Raw genomic sequence first — 18,372 nt, 5'->3', positions numbered from 1 at the left:
TTATATAGTCTAGATATTAAGTTCTTATCAGTCATACGATTTACAAATATTTTCTCCCATTTTGTAGGTTGTCTTTTCGCTTTCTTCATAATGTTATTTGATGCACAAAAGTTTTTAATTTTGATAAAGTCCAATTTATCTATTGTTTTTCTGGTTGCTCACATGCTTTTGGTGTCAGATCTAAGACTCTACTGCCAAGGCCAAGGTCGTGAAGGTTTATCCCTATATTTTATTCTAAGAGGTTTATGGTTCTAGCTCTTTTCATTAGGCTGTTAATCCATTTTGAGTTAATTTTTGCATATGGTATGAGGTAGGGTATCTACTGCATTTTGCAAGTTGTTAAATCTCAAGAAATACATATTTCATACTACAGGCAACAATCAAAAGAAGTTCTAAAAACACTACAGTAAATTCTCAATACATCTTATATACTCCATCCTCTCATTTTCAGCTCAGACAAGAATCAAGACATATACACATCGGGCTTCCCTGGTGGCACAGTGGTTGAGAATCTGTCTGCCAATGCAGAGGACATGGGTTCGAGCCCTGGTCTGGGAAAAATCCCACATGCTGTGGAGCAGCTAAGCCCGTGCGCCACAACTACTGAGCCTGCACTCTAGAGCCCACAAGCCACAACTACTGAGCCCACGTGCCACAACTACTGAAGCCCGCGCACCCAGAGTCCATGTTCTGCAACAAGAGAAGCCACCGCAATGAGAAGCCCATGCACCGCAACGAAGAGTAGCCCCTGCTCACCGCAACTAGAGAAAGCCCGCGTGCAGCATGAAGACCCAACGCAGCCAAAAATAAACAAACAAACAAATAAATAAATAAAAAGAGACATACACATCATTATCATATTCTTCAATGGGTTCCTAAAGCTTCTTATACATAGGAAATTTTAGGAGATTTTATTTTTACTTCCCAGGTTTATCTGCTTAGTAGCTGAAGTAATGAGATATAACTTTAAATTGGTATTTTTATGTAACTTCTTTCAAAACACACTAATACTACGGGGATTCCCTGGTGGCGCAGTGGTTGAGAATCCGCCTGCCAATGCAGGGGACACGGGTTCGAGCCCGGGGTCTGGGAAGATCCCACATGCCGCAGAGCAACTGGGCCCGTGAGCCACAATTACTGAGCCTGCGCGTCTGGAGCCTGTGCTCCGCAACAAGAGAGGCCGCGATAGTGAGAGGCCCGTGCACCGCGATGAAGAGTGGCCCCCGCTTGCCGCAACTAGAGAAAGCCCTCGCACAGAAACGAAGACCCAACACAGCCATAAAAATAAATAAAAATTTAAAAAAAAAAAACAAAAAAAAAAACACACTAATACTAGAGTTACAGGTATGTTTACTAAATAAACAAATGTGGTTATGAAGGAGCAGTACTCCTGAGTATATAATTGAGAGGTTATGACCAATACAAGTGTGCACACTTGAAAAAAAATCTCTGGAGGGGAAAAGCGCGTTTCTTAAGTCACCTACAAGGGCACTCTTGCCACAGGAGACTTCCCAGCCATAATTAAGGCACTGATCCCTTCTGACTGGAAAAGCCTGCAGGTATATTATCAACATAAAACATTCACTGGACCACCTTAAGTTCACTAGAAAACTAAAGAAAATGCAACCCAACATTTCCATATCCACAAGTATAAATAATTTGGCCCAAGTTGCTATCAACTTCCAAAAGAATGCCAGACACAGGAAAAAAAAAAGTAAAACTGCCACTGTTTCTCTGATAATTTATTATTAATATTTAAACAACATTTGCTGAGTTCTAACTATTTGACAAGACTATGCTGAAAAGTATTCACATATACTTGCATGAGAAAACAGAGGATCAAAGAAGTAACTAAACTTACGCACCTAGTAACTAGCAGAGTTCAGGTTTTTCCCCATTAGAAATCCAGTGCTCTTTCTACACCACCGCATGCAATTCATTTATGAGGGTAAATTATGGCTACTTACACATTACCACAGAGTAAATGGTACTCTTTAAGGAACATTTTGCAAAGTTAAAAGTAGGTGAAAATGCTTTCCAATAAATAAAGCATTAAGTATTCATTCTGTGGCATCAAACTTATGTTCAACCCTTGCTTCATCATCTACTATCCATGTGACCTCGGGAGTTATTTATTCTCCATGATCTGGGTTGTACTATGAATTACATGATAATGTATGTAAAATAGCATAGGATCTAGTATATAGTAAGTTCTCAAATGTTAGCTCTTATCATTATTATTAAAATATAAGCTTTGGAGAATTGAAACCCTCATAAATTGCTGATGGGAATGTAAAATAGTATAGCGACTATGGAAAACAGTTTGGCAGTTCCTCAGAAAAATACCATATGACCCAGTAATTATACTCCTAGGTACATACAGAAGAGAAATGAAAATACATGGCCACACAAACACTTGTATACCAACATTCATAGCAACATTACTCCTAACAGCCAAAAAGTGAAAAAATCCAAATGATCATCAATTGATGATGAATAAATAAAATGTGGTATAAACCAAACAATGGAACAGTGTTTGGCAATAAAAAGGAATGGAATACTGATATATACTATAATATGAATAAACCTTGAAATCATTATGCTAAGTGAAAGAAGACACAAAAGGCCACTTATTTTATGATTCCATCTATAAGAAATGTCCATAATAGGCAAATCCATAAAGACAGAAAGTAGATTGGGGGCTGCCAGGGGATTTGAGCAGGAAGGGGTTTGAACGGAATGGATTGCTAATGGGTACAGTTTCTTCTTGGGGTGACGGAAATGTTCTCGAATTAGACAGTGGTTATGGTTGTACAACACAGTGACTATACTAAAACTCAATGAATATACTAAAAATCAATGAATATATTTTAATATGGCAAATTTTATGTTGTATTATTATTTTATGTTGTATGAATTATATCTCAAATAAAGTAAAACAAATTAATATTAACAAGGCAAATAAAAATGAAAGATAACAACCTTAGTTTACTTTTGAAAACAGTATTTATTGCAGTAGAGAAATATCTAACCCTTGTCAAAATATATCCAAATTAGCAAATGATAAAAGATGACCCTTATGACTTGCTAACACATGACCAGCTTCCTAAGGAGTAAAAGGAGTAAAGGCAATGGGCAATGGGCTTTACTGAAATTGTCATTTAGGTTAAACGCATCTATTGCCAAATTTATTCACTTTCCAAAGAGTTCTAAACCTGTTACTAGAAACCAAAGGACAGAGATTATCTCTTATCTTCCCTTTACTTTTGAGGGATAAATGAGGTCATTTTCTGTTAAGTGGTGGATAGACATCCCAGAAGAGACACATTAGGTTATTTTCTACTGAAGGTCATTATCTCTCAAGTATTGAGCACCAGCAAATACTCTTTGCTTATTCTAATAAGCATATATTTTTTAATATGTTAACATTTCTTAAAATCAAGAGCCTTTTAAAATCCATGGTAACATTCAATGTGACAGTATTTCTTTTTTCATTGAAAACCTGTCTCTAAATCACTGGTTGTGGCATGCACTGAAGAAATCACAAAATTGAAGAAAAATAGCTATAATAAATTACCATCTGTCTCTTAGAAATAATTCTGAGGCTAAAGGAAATCAACTCCTTTAAAGGATAATTTATTAAAAATTAGCTTTCCCATTAGTTTTTAGGGCCTCTTTATTGTTGTTTTTGGGCAGGAGGCAGGGCAGTAGGAGAGCAGAGGCACAGATAATGAATTTGTTGAAGGTACATATCTGTTTATTGACATGGTGGTATTCATTATCCATGGCTAAGGTGTCTGAAATTGCTCACGTGGTATCTAAAGTCATTAACCACCACAGGAAATAGAGGAGTTTCATGGAGGCATAAGCGTTCACTGGCAGAGAAACTTCTTTGTGACTCACCAAAAGGAATCTGAAGCTCAATAAGGCCAAGGCCTAGCCAATGAAGCAAGACGTTAACAGGTCGTCGCAGAACTGTTATTTTAAATTTCTACTCACTGGGTTTCTTTTAGGAGGGTAACTCCACCTTAAAAGTAAAAAGTCACCAGCTAGATTTTCAGGTTCCTTTACATTCTGGATGAAATTGGGAAATATATGTTAGCAAGTGCAGGATATAGCACAACAATGATGCCCTTCTTGAGGTGAGCTGCCAGACACCTCTCTCTTTCCCTCGCTATCAGTTACAAAGACTTATTGACTCTACCTTCCAAATAGCTCTCACATAAACCCTTTTCTTTCCATACTTACTGCCAAAACCTTAATTCAGGCCTCTTCATTGCTCGGTTGGATTACTACAGTAACTTTCTTTCACGTGAACCCTAGGCCTCCACTCGCTGCCATTCTCTCTAGGTACCTTATATTATAGTGAAGCCAAGCTATTAGTAATTTCCTAACAAGTTTCTGCTCATTCTACAGGTCTCAGTTCAACTGTTTTAGGGAGACACAAACAAGACAATACAAACAGATGCCAATGCTGACGATTTGTGGTGGCAGTGTAGTCTGCTAAATCTAGACTTGGCAGGAAAAGCTTAGACTGGGAACATCTGCTATGAGCCAAGGAACAAGGCATAGCAGATGTCAGATATTTGCTCTGGATTTAAACATAATTTTATATTAATTATGTTCCACTGACTTCAAAAGGAAAAGAAAAAGCTCTCCATAATACATATGCACAATGGTACCACTAGGAAAAAGATAAAAGGTCAAGAGGCATGTTAACAGGGAAGGTAAAAATTCCACTAGAAAACTAATGTAACCAACTAATACAACTAAGAAGTAAATACAGAGTTAAGCTTATTAGCAGCCAAATGAAAGAAAACTGAAATCGTTTAAGTGATTAATTCATCTAATACTGATGCATACAAGATGCAAAAAGCAATCAAGATGCTTAGAATTTACAACAAAGACAAATATGAGGGCAATACTAGCGGTGTTTTAAAGCACTGGATTCACAAAGTCCTGGGCTTCAATGCTGGCTCCGCCATTTCTAGCAATGAGAGACTGGTCCAGTTATTGTTTCTTAAAATCAATTTCCTTGTGCATAAAATGAGGATAATACTTACTTCAAGAGTGAACTATATAAGGAAAATATTAAACACAGTGCCTGGTACATAGTGAACATGCAATATAAAAAACATACAGTAGTTTCTAAAATGGAATTACACATAAATCCATGGAGGAACATCTTCCTGAGAGAAGAAAGGTCTCAAGAAGAAAGTAATTCTTGAGGTGAAAGCTAAAGGATAAATGTTTGCCAGGAAAACAAGTTGGTGGGAAGGCATTCTAGGCAGAAGATACAGTATATGCAAAAACTCTGAAGAATGAAAAAGATAGTATTTTCTGTGAATGACTCAAAATGTGAGTCAAGTAGCAGGGTACACAGGAGTGAATGTCATTAGATGTGGCTAAAGAAAGTGGCTAAATCATTAAGAGCTTTGAATGCTAAGACATAGTTCAGATTTTTAAAAGAAAGAGAATCACTAAGTAACTCTGTAAGTGATATAACAGTTACTTTTAAACCTTTGTGTTTAATGACAGAATCATGGCTTGGGCTCACCATGCTGGTGGTGATGTGAAATACATCATGGATTCAGTATGTATAAGAGGATTGAGGAATAACAGAATTTAGCTTTTGATATATGTTGAGTTTGATTTGCTTACATGAAACCAGTTCACTAAGCAGTCAGTTGGATATAAATATAGATGTTTGTAATCTGGTATAAGGGATATATGTATACATATAGCTGATTCACTTTGTTATACAGCAGACACTAACACAACATTGTAAAGCAATTATACTCCAATAAAGATGTTAAAAAAAAAAAAAGTCTGAGCTAGAGCTAGAGCTTTGGGAGTCAGCGTTTGCAAAACTTTTTCTAGTAATCAACTCTCAAGGAAACTTATTGCTTAGACTCCATACAAATACGTTTGTTCAATCATTCAACATGCTTAGAGCTGGGTAAATTGTGGTCCAAAAGGTAGACATAGTTCCAATCTGCTTATGAACCAGCAGACAACTAATATGAGAGATAATAAAAACAGGCAAAAGCAGTTCTGCAGCAGGTACAGATGTGTTCTTTGGTCATCCTTATCCTTTTTACCTATCCAACACCAAGTGGCTTTCTGGTATTCTAATTTCATAAACGACAGAACTAAGAGAAATAGGTGGTTAATGTGCTTTCTAGACCAGGTGTCCAACTTTTTCTATCAATGGCCAATACTAAGAATTTTAGGCTTCGTTGGCCATACAGTCCATTAAACAGACCACTGAACTTTGCACTTCAGCATGAAAGCAGCTGTAGATCATCTGTAAACAAACAAATGCAGCTGTGTTCAAATACTACTTTTTCACAAAACCAGACAGCTAACTGGCTTTGGCTATAGTGCGCCAACTCCTCCTCTAGACTATCAATAGCTCTCTTAACAATGCAGAAAGAATGGCTAAAGAAAAAATTTCCTGATATAGCTTTTGGCCACAATAAAACTTATACTTTGATTTTTAAATTATATTTTTAGAAAAACTATAATGTAACTTATAACTTTACAAAAATAAAGTTTATTGTCAAGTACTTATCAATTATACCCAGTATCCATACTATTATCAGGTTTCACATAAAATGTTCACTCCTGGTGATTTAGAGAAGAAAATAATATATGCAAGTAATTATAATGCTCCTTTTTAAAAACAACTTAAGGGACTTCCCTGGTGGTCCAGTGGGTAAGAATCCACGCTCCCAGTGCAGGGGGCCAGGGTTCAATCCCTGGTCAGGGAACTAGATCCTGTATGCATGCTGCAACTAAGAAGTCCGCATGTTGCAACTAAAAAAAAAAGTCTAGCATGCCGCAACGAAGATCCTGCATGCCGCAACTAAGACCCAGCACAGCCTAAATAAATACATAAATATTAAAAAAAAAAACAACAAAAACAACAACCTAAGGATTTCTTTCTTTTTGCCCATAAAGAGAACTTTATTGGGGGTCTGGGCAAGATGGCGGAAGAGTAAGACGCGGAGATCACCTTCCTTCCCACAGATACATTAGAAATACATCTACACGTGGAACTGCTCCTACAGAACACCCACTGAAAGCTGGCAGAAGACGTCAGACCTCCCAAAAGGCAAGAAACTCCCCACGTACCTGGGTAGGGCAAAATAAAAAAGAAATAACAGAGACAAACGAATAGGGACGGGACCTGCACCAGTGGGAGGGAGCTGTGAAGGAGGAAAGGTTTCCACATACTAGGAAGCCCCTTCGCGGGCGGAGACTGCGGGTGGCAGAGGGGGGAAGCTTCAGAGCCACGGAGGAGAACGCAGCCACAAGGGTGCGGAGGGCAAAGCGGAGAGATTCTTGCACAGAGGCTCGGCGGCCAGCAGCACTCACCAGCCCGAGAGGCTTGTCTGCTCACCCGCCGGGGCGGGCAGGGGCTGGGAGGTGAGGCTCGGGCTTCGGTCGGATCGCAGGGAGAGGACTGGGGTTGGCTGAGTGAACACAGCCTGAAGGGGTTAGCGCACCACAGGTAGCCGGGAGGGAGTCCGGGAAAAAGTCTGCAGCTGCCAAAGAGGCAAGATACTTTTTCTTGCCTCTTTGTTTCGTGGTGCGCAATGAGAGGGGATTCAGAGCACCGCCGCCTAAACGAGCTCCAGAGACGGGAGCGAGCCGCGGCTATCAGCGCGGACCACAGAGACGGGCATGAGATGTTAAGGCTGCTGCTGCCGCCACCAAGCAGCCTGTGTGCGAGCACAGGTCACGCTCCACACCGCCCCTCCCGGGAGCCTGTGCAGCCCGCCACTGCAAGGGTCCCGTGATCCAGGGACAACCTCCCCGGGAGAACGCACGGCGTGCCCCAGGCTGCTGCAACAACACGCTGGCCTCTGCCGCTGCAGGCTCGCCCGCATCCATACCCTTCCCTCCCCGCCCCTGCCTGAGTGAGCCAGAGCCCCCGAAGCAGCTGCTCCTTTAACCCCGTCCTGTGTGAGCGAAGAACAGACGCCCTCAGGCGACCTACACGCAGAGGCGGGTCCAAATCCAAAGCTGAACCCCTGGAGCTGTACGAACAAAGAAGAGAAAGGGAAATTTCTCCCAGCAGCCTCAGAAGCAGCGGATTAAAGCTCCACAAACAACGTGATGTATCTGCATCTGCTGAATAACTGAATAGACAACGAATCATCCCAAATTCAGGAGGTGGACTTTGGGAGCAGGATATATTAATTTTTCCCCTTTTCCTTTTTTTGTGAGTGTATATGTGTATGCTTCTGGGTGAGAGTTTGTATAGCTTTGCTTTCACCATCTGTGCTAAGTTCGGTCCGTCCTTTTTTTTTTTTTACTTAAAGAATTTTTTTTCTTAATAATTTTTTATTTTTTATTATAAAAAATTAATAAATTTATTTTTAAAAAATTCTTAATAATTTTTTTCTTATTTTTTATTATAATAGCTTTATTTTATTTTATTTTATTTTATCCTCTTTCTTTCTTTCTATTTTTTCTCTCTTTTATTCTGAGCCGTGTGGATGAAAGGCTCTTGGTGCTCTTAGCCAGGCATCAAGGCTGTGCCTCTGAGGTGGGAGAGCCAACTTCAGGACACGGGTCCACAAGAGACCTCCCAGCTCCACATAATACCAAACGGTGAAAATCTCTCAGAGATCTCCATCTCAACATCAAGACCCAGCTTCACTCAACGACCAGCAAGCTACAGTGCTGGACACCCTATGCCAAACAACTAGCAAGACAGGAACACAGCCCCATCCATTAGCAGAGAGGCTGCCTAAAATCATAATAAGGCCACAGGCACCCCAAAACACACCACCAGATGTGGACGTGCCCACCAGAAAGACAAGATCCAGCCTCATCCACCAGAACACAGGCACTAGTCCCCTCCACCAGGAAGCCTACACAACCCACTGAACCAACCATAGCCACTGGGGACAGATACCAAAAACAACGGGAACTACGAACCTGCAGCCTGTGAAAAGGAGACCCCAAACACAGTAAGATAAGCAAAATGAGAAGACAGAAAAACACACAGCAGATGAAGGAGCAGGGTCAAAACACACCAGACTTAACAAATGAAGAGGAAATAGGTAGTCTACCTGAAAGAGAATTCAGAATAATGATAGTAAGGATGATCCAAAATCTTGGAAATAGAATAGACAAAATGCAAGAAACATTTAACAAGGACGTAGAAGAACTAAAGAGGAACCAAGCAACGATGAAAAACACAATAAATGAAATTAAAAATACTCTAGAAGGGATCAAAAGCAGAATAACTGAGGCAGAAGAACGGGTAAGTGACCTGGAAGATAAAATAGTGGAAATAACTACTGCAGAGCAGAATAAAGAAAAAAGAATGAAAAGAACTGAGGACAGTCTCAGAGACCTCTGGGACAACATTAAACGCACCAATATTCGAATTATAGGGGTCCCAGAAGAAGAAGAGAAAAAGAAAGGGACTGAGAAAATATTTGAAGAGATTATAGTTGCAAACTTCCCTAATATGGGAAAGGAAATAGTTAATCAAGTCCTGGAAGCACGGAGAGTCCCATACAGGATAAATCCAAGGAGAAACACACCAAGACACATATTAATCAAACTATCAAAAATTAAATATAAAGAAAACATATTAAAAGCAGCAAGGGAAAAACAACAAATAACACACAAGGGAATCCCCATAAGGTTAACAGCTGAACTTTCAGCAGAAACTCTGCAAGCCAGAAGGGAGTGGCAGGACATATTTAAAGTGATGAAGGAGAAAAACCTACAACCAAGATTACTCTACCCAGCAAGGATCTCATTCAGATTTGATGGAGAAATAAAAACCTTTCCAGACAAGCAAAAGCTGACTCAGTTCAGCACCACCAAACCAACTTTACAACAAATGCTAAAGGAACTTCTCTAGGCAAGAAATACAAGAGATGGAAAACACCTACAATAACAAACCCAAAACATTTAAGAAAATGGGAATAGGAACATACATATCGATAAATTACCTTAAATGTAAATGGATTAAATGCTCAAACCAAAAGACACAGACTGGCTGAATGGATACAAAAACAAGACCCATATATATGCTGTCTACAAGAGACCCACTTCAGACCTAGGGACACATACAGACTGAAAGTAGGGGATGGAAAAAGATATTCCATGCAAATGGAAATCAAAAGAAAGCTGGAGTAGCAATGCTCATATCAGACAAAATAGACTTTAAAATAAAGACTATTACAAGAGACAAAGAAGGACACTATAAAATGATCAAGGGATCGATCCAAGAAGAAGGTATAACAATTGTAAATATTTATGCACCCAACATGGAGCACCTCAATACATAAGGCAAATACTAACATCCATAAAAGGGGAAATCGACAGTAACACAATCACAGTAGGGGACTTTAACACCCCACTTTCACCAATGGACAGATCATCCAAAATGAAAATAAATAAGGAAACACAAGCTTTAAATGATACATTAAACAAGATGGACTTAATTGATATTTATAGGACATTCCACCCAAAAACAACAGAATACACATTTTTCTCAAGTGCTCATGGAACATTCTCCAGGATAGATCATATCTTGGGTCACAAATCAATCCTTGGTAAATTTAAGAAAATTGGAATCATATCAAGTATCTTTTCCGACCACAACGCTATGAGACTAGATATCAATTACAGGAAAAGATCTGTAAAAATACAAACACATGGAGGCTACACAATACACTACTTAATAACGAAGTGATCACTGAAGAAATCAAAGGGGAAATCAAAAAATACCTAGAAACAAATGACAGTGGAGACACAATGACCCAAAACCTATGGGATGCAGCAAAAGCAGTTGTAAGAGGGAAGTTTATAGCAATACAAGCCTACATCAAAAAACAGGAAACATCTCGAATAAACAACCTAACCTTGCACCTGAAGCAATTAGAGAAAGAAGAACAAAAAAACCCCAAAGCTAGCAGAAGGAAAGAAATCATAAAGATCAGATCAGAAATAAATGAAAAAGAAATGAAGGAAACAGTAGCAAAGATCAATGAAACTAAAAGCTGGTTCTTTGAGAAGATAAACAAAATTGATAAACCATTAGCCAGACTCATCAAGAGAAAAAGGGAGAAGACTCAAATCAATAGAATTAGAAATGAAAAAGGAGAAGTAACACCACTGACACTGCAGAAATACAAACGACCATAAGAGATTACTACAAGCAACTCTATGCCAATAAAATGGACAACCTGGAAGAAATAGACCAATTCATAGAAAAGCACAACCTGCCGAGACTGAACCAGGAAGAAATAGAAAATATAAACAGACCAATCACAAGCACTGTAATTGAAACTGATTAAAAATCTTACAACAAACAAAAGCCCAGGACCAGATGGCTTCACAGGCGAATTCTATCAAACGTTTAGAGAAGAGCTAACACCTATCCTTCTCAAACTCTTCCAAAATATTGCAGAGGGAGGAACACTCCCCAACTCATTCTACGAGGCCACCATCACCCTGATACCAAAACCAGACAAAGATGTCAGAAAGAAAGAAAACTACAGGCCAATATCACTGATGAACATAGATGCAAAAATCCTCAACAAAATACTAGCAAACAGAATCCAACAGCACATTAAAAGAATCATACACCATGATCAAGTGGCGTTTATTCCAGGAATGTAAGGATTCTTCAATATATGCAAATCAATCAACGTGCTACATCATATTAACAAACTGAAGGAGAAAAACCATATGATCATCTCAATAGATGCAGAGAAAGCTTTCGACAAAATTCAACACCCATTTATGATAAAAGCCCTGCAGAAAGTAGGCATAGAGGGAACTTTCCTCAACATAATAAAGGCCATATATGACAAACCCACAGCCAACATCGTCCTCAATGGTGAAAAACTGAAACCATTTCCACTAAGATCAGGAACAAGACAAGGTTGCCCACTCTCATCACTATTATTCAACATAGTTTTGGAAGTGTTAGCCACAGCAAGCAGAGAAGAAAAAGAAATAAAAGGAATCCAAATCGGAAAAGAAGAAGTAAAGCTGTCACTGTTTGCAGATGACATCATACTATACATAGAGATTCCTAAAACTGCTACCAGAAAACTACTAGAGCTAATCAATGAATTTGGTAAAGTAGCAGGATACAAAATTAATGCACAGAAATCTCTTGCATTCCTATATACTAATGATGAAAAATCTGAAAGGGAAATTAAGGAAACACTCCCGTTTACCATTGCAACAAAAAGAACAAAATATCTAGGAATAAACCTACCTAGGGAGACAAAAGACCTGTATGCAGAAAATTATAGGACACTGATGAAAGAAATAAGAAATTAAAGATGACACAAATAGATGGAGAGATATACCATGTTCTTGGATTGGAAGAATCAACACTGTGAAAATGACTCTACTACCCAAAGCAATCTACAGATTCAATGCAATCCCTATCAAACTACCACTGGCATTTTTCACAAAACTAGAACAAAAAATTGCACAATTTGTATGGAAACACAAAAGACCCTGAATAGCCAAAGCAATCTTGAGAACGAAAAATGGAGCAGGAGGAATCAGGCTCCCAGACTTCAGACTATATTACAAAGCTACAGTAATCAAGACAGTTTGGTACTGGCACAAAAACAGAAATATAGATCAATGGAACAGGATAGAAAGCCCAGAGATAAACCCACGCACATATGGACACCTTATCTTTGATAAAGGAGGCAAGCATATACAGTGGAGAAAAGACAGCCTCTACAATAAGTGGTGCTGGGAAAATTGGACAGGTACATGTAAAAGTATGAAGTTAGAACACTCCCTGACACCATACACAAAAAAAAACTCAAAATGGATTAAAGACCTAAATGTAAGGCCAGACACTATCAAACTCTTAGAGGAAAACATAGGCAGAACACTCTATGACATAAATCACAGCAAGATCCTTTTGACCCACCTCCTAGAGAAATGGAAATAAAAGCAGAAATAAACAAATGGGACCTAATGAAACTTAAAAGCTTTTGCACAGCAAAGGAAACCATAAACAAGACCAAAAGACAACCCTCAGAATGGGAGAAAATATTTGCAAATGAAGCAACTGACAAAGGATTAATCTCCAAGATTTACAAGCAGCTCATGCAGCTCAATAACAAAAAAACGAACAACCCAATCCAAAAATGGGCAGAAGACCTAAATAGACATTTCTCCAAAGAAGATATACAGATTGCCAACAGACACATGAAAGAATGCTCAACAGCATTAATCATTAGAGAAATGCAAATCAAAACCACAAGGAGATATTATCTCACACCAGTCAGAATGGCCATCATCAAAAAATCTATAAACAATAAATGCTGGAGAGGGTGTGGAGAAAAGGGAACACTCTTGCACTGTTGGTGGGAATGTAAACTGATACAGCCACTATGGAGAACAGTATGGAGGTTCCTTAAAAAACTAAAAATAGAACTACCATACGACCCAGCAATCCCACTACTGGGCATATACCCTGAGAAAACCATAATTCAAAAAGAATCATGTACCACATGTTCATTGCAGCTCTATTTACAATAGCCAGGACATGGAAACAACCTAAGTGTCCATCATCGGATGAATGGATAAAGAAGATGTGGCACATATATACAATGGAATATTACTCAGCCATAAAAAGAAATGAAATGGAAGTATTTGTAGTGAGGTGGATGGAGTTAGAGTCTGTCATACAGCGTGAAGTAAGTCAGAAAGAGAAAAACAAATACAGTATGCTAACACATATATATGGAATCTAAGGGAAAAAAAAAAAAAGGTCATGGAGAACCTAGTGGCAAGACGGGAATAAAGACACAGACCTACTAGAGAATGGACTTGAGGATATGGGGAGGGGGAGGGGTAAGATGTGACAGGGTGAGAGAGTGGCATGGACATATATACACTACCAAATGTAAAACAGATAGCTAGTGGGAAGCAGCCGCATAGCACAGGGAGATCAGCTCTGTGCTTTGTGACCACCTAGAGGGGTGGGATAGGGAGGGTGGGAGGGAGGGAGACGCAAAAGGGAAGAGATATGGGAACATATGTATATGTATAACTGATTCAATTTGTTATAAAGCAGAAACTAACACACCATTGTAAAGCAATTATACTCCAATAAAGATGTTAAAAAAAAAAAAAAGAGAACTTTATTGTTTTTAAGGCTATAAAGTCAGAACGACCTGGGTTGGTAACTTGGCTTTGTGTCCTTTGCAACGTTATTTATAATCATAATTCATTCATTCATTCAACAAATAATTATTAAGCACCTATGTGTCAAGCACTGTGCTAGGCATGATGTGTATCAAGGGTCAGCAAACTCTTTCTGTAAAGGGCCTGATAGTAAATATTGATATTTAGGCTTTGCTGGCCAAGAGGCTAAATCAAGGATCTTATACAGGCACCTATGTAACAAGAGAGAAAACATTTCCACAATATGTTTTTTAAAATTGTATTTTATTTATTTATTTATACAGCAGGTTCTTATTAGTTATCCATTTATATATATTACACAATATATATATTTTTAAATCTCCAGCTTTTTTATTGGTCTTGCTCCATACCACTGATGCAGGTATATACTGATTTTTGAATGTCCAGATTAAGAGGGAAAAATGTGTTTGATTCAACCCTACAGGCAGGAGGCCACGAGGAGAAGCAGCTATTCAACGGAAGCAGATTCACTTCCTGACAGTCAGTGAGGACTCACAGTGTCCTTGGCCATGCCTCATGCCAGCTCCTGAACTGTTTCTTCTCTGCCTTGATTGAAGTTCCAGCTTATATTACAGCCTGGCTGCTACTTCGAACCCTACCCAGGCGTTATGTCATAGCTGGAGTACTGTTCTTGGGAGGAGGTGTGCTTCTCTTAATTCAATTGGTACCTTAGCTGGGTGGTTCTGGCTCATGGTTTCTCATGAGGTTGCAGTCAAGCTATTGGCTAGGGCTGCATTCATCTAAAGACTCAACTGATGTGGAAGTTGCCGCTCACAAGCTCACTCACATCAGGTCAGAGCGCCTCAGTTCCTCATTGGCTGTTGGCAAGCGTCTTCATTCTTTGCCATCACCTGGGACATTCAAAGGGCTGCTTACAACATGGCAGGCAGCTTGCTGAGCCTAGCTTCCGGCTTGCCCAGGTTCCGCGCTGGGCCAGCAAGCTTGGCCTCAGACGCTGCCAAGGTCACGAGTCTTGTGGCCTTCCTCAGCCCAGCCAGGGCTCCTTCGGATGTAAACTCAAGGATGGGCCCACGGAGGCCCGCCGAGGCAGACTCTGCCAGGGAGCTGCCTCCACAATATTTTTGATGAAATTTAAAATATAATAACTACATGTGAAATGTGATATACTATGTAGTATATCATATACGTTATATGTAATATATAATAAGTATAATTTTTTTGTAATACAGGTGTACTAATGAGAAGAAGAGGACTATTTGGGGGATAAATAATAGTTCACTTAATTGGAATTAAAGCAAGTACTCCCTCTTTCAATGAACTGATTTCAAATGTTCTTTGCAAAAAAGTATTCTTGGCTCACAAGCCTTATAAAAATAGGCAGGGGGCCATAATTTGAGGACTTTTGATATACATAAAAGTGAATAAGGCACACAGGGTCTAGCTCTTGTGAATTCTGGTGAGGGACAGAGATTTTTAGAAAGGCAATTACAGTTTCCTAATCTGTAAAATGGGGATATCAATATATGGATCTACTCTGCAGGGTCTGGGTAGGAATTTGCATATGCATATAGAAGGTACTTTCTCCTCCCTTTTTAATAAAGGACTGTATTTAAGGGCATTAAAATGTGAAGACTAAAGTGGCCTAGACAGCCAACCAACAGATACAACTTTGATTCCTTAGTCATTAGGGAAAGGACACTTCCATGCTGAACATATCTTGATTTGTCCTCCTGTTTCATATAAAGCCATCTATTTTTACCTTCAGAATTTAGTAACAACCTACCATTCCAGTAAATACTTTAAGAGTTTTTGTGGTGTGGTACCTTCTGTTAACTAAATTACCTTAATATTAGCTTTTATATATCTTAAAAATTAGGTAATAATGTAAGCTTCAATAGTACCTTCAATATTATATTATCTTCAATAATAGTTTTCTTCTTGAAGCCAATATGTGAAGATAATAGTTTTGAGTGCATTTCATACATTACTTCATTAAATTCTCACAATTCTGCAAGATAAATTGTTAGTTTCTCCATTTAATAAGATTGCATTTTCCCAGCTTTACAGATCAGTCAGCTTGGGTTCAGACAAGTGACAAAGTTTCCTGACATCAACAGTGCTGAGGAGCCAAGAATGGAGCCCAGATTTTCTACCATCAAAACTCTATGACTCTTTCCAGCTAACCTATTGGGTTGGCCAAAAAGTTCAGTCGGGTTTTTCCGTAAGAGGCTATGGAAAAACCCGAACGAACTTTCTGTCCAACCCAATAATACCTCATTTAGTACCAAAAAGTAAATCTGTTTAATGTTTAGCATCAGGTTAGGTTTGCAGTAAATAATTAAATGCACTAATCTGAGAATTTCATGTTCTATTTCTGGCTTTTACAGGAAAAGAGCACATTTTTGATGAAAATGAAAGATGTAAAAATACTTTTGCAAGGAATTTTTTTAAACTTCCAATCATACGTGAGTTTTCTCATCAAATTATAAATCCTTCATTCATACAATAAATCTGTATTAGGTTCTTACTGCTGCATAACAAAATGCCACAAATTTAACATTTTAAAACAACACCTATTTATTATCTCACAATTTCTATGGGTTAGAAGTCCTGTGTAGTCCGGCTTGACTGGGTTCTCTGCTTCGTCTCATGAAGGTGATATCAAGGTGTTAGCAGGGCTGCGCTCCTTCTGGGGGCTCTGGGCAAAGAAAACCACTCAAGCTCATTCAGATTGTTGGCAGAATTCATTTCCTTCTCATGCTTTCCACATAACCCTCCACCTTCAAGCTGGCAGAAGTATGCTGAGTCCTCACACTGCATTTACCTTTGACTTCTGCCTACCTCTTCTGCTTGTAACAGCTCATGTAATTTACATTGGGCCCATTTGGATAATTCAGGAAAATCACCCTATCTTAAGGTCAACTGATTAATAAATATAATTATATCCATGAAGCCCCCTTTGGCAAATAACATATTAAAGAATGTAACACCAAGGAACAAAGGCCATAAGGGTCAAACTTTTGTCCACCATACAACCCATATCAGCTGTTCTAAATGCCTTCCATAAAAAAACCACTGAGTGACCACTTCTCGAAGTATGCTTTCATGTCGGACACTTCCTATCTCACAACTTTGGTCTACTTATATCTTTCACATTATTTTCATAAGCATTGCTCTTTAGAAAGAAGGAAAGCAATCAATGATTATCTATTTTTTATGAGTCAATCTTTACTACAAACACTGAAAAGATGAGAAAATTTTAAGTATTCTGCATACCCTCAGATGACTTTATTCCTGATACCACACTGCACTTCTGCTTGGCACTTTATGCATTTGTGTATCTGTTATTTTCTTCCTTCACTGAACTCCAGACTCAAGAACATCAGTGTCTTACACATCCCCTGTAATACCCTACTGAGTCCCTAACAGAGTACGCCATCAAAAACTATTTACTGATTAGGTGGGTGAAAATCTGCTAGCTTTAGTAGCTGTGGATTCTTAGCTAACCACATTTATGGTTAGAAGCCGCATTTAAATGACTTATTTTAAGGAATCTTCCAGCTTTTCTATTAGATGATTCTGTTTTGTGTACTACTCATGAAATGTTCAGGGGTCAAAAGAGCCAGCAAAAGAAAATAAGAAACCACACAACCAGAGGAAGAAATCAAGAAAAGCTGAGAGAGATTAAAAAAGGTTCAAATGTGGAAGACTGATAAAATATTTACTGAAGAAGAACTAAATAATGTCCACTGGATTTGATAACACAAGGCTCATTTTGACAAGACTTGGTCTTGGTGGCATGGTGGGGTCAGAACCAGACGGGGAAGATTCAGTAGAACTGAAATACTGAATACAGCACATGTGGGCAATTCTTTTTTCTTTTTTAAATCTTTTTTAGATTCTATACATTTTTTAAGTGATAGAAGGGCCTTTATTTCATTTTTATTTATTTACTTTTGGCTGTGTTGGGTCCTCATTGCTGTGCACGGGCTTCCTCTAGTTGCAGCAAGCCAGGGCTACTCTTTGTTGAGGTGCGCGGGCTTCTCACTGTGGTGGATTCTCTTGTTGCGGAGCACGGTCTCTATCTAGGTGCACAGGCTTCAGTAGTTGTGGCACGCAGGCTTAGTTGCTCCGTGGCATGTGGGATCTTCCTGGACCAAGGCTCGAACCCATGTCCCCTGCATT

At 38.9% G+C, this 18,372-nt stretch overlaps 1 protein-coding gene across 2 annotated transcripts in view; it reads right to left on the bottom strand.

The window, feature by feature from the left end:
• The window catches only part of RSF1 (remodeling and spacing factor 1), a 179,515-nt gene that overhangs the window by 81,470 nt on the left and 79,673 nt on the right, over positions 1-18,372 (bottom strand). Inside the window, exon 2 of one of the 2 annotated variants that reach the window (XM_082410311.1) lies at positions 16,777-16,885. The exons of the other annotated variant lie outside the window; for it this stretch is intronic. The gene's annotated coding sequence lies outside the window, so the exon portion shown is untranslated. The remainder of the gene's footprint in view (positions 1-16,776; positions 16,886-18,372) is intronic. 2 annotated transcript variants of the gene reach the window in all.

Source organism: Balaenoptera physalus, assembly GCF_965194825.1.
Source record: "Balaenoptera physalus genome assembly, chromosome: 10".
Classification (NCBI taxonomy): Eukaryota; Metazoa; Chordata; class Mammalia; order Artiodactyla; family Balaenopteridae; genus Balaenoptera; species Balaenoptera physalus.
The sequence above is the reverse complement of the archived record's forward strand: the minus strand, read 5'-3'. Positions and strand labels throughout refer to the sequence as shown.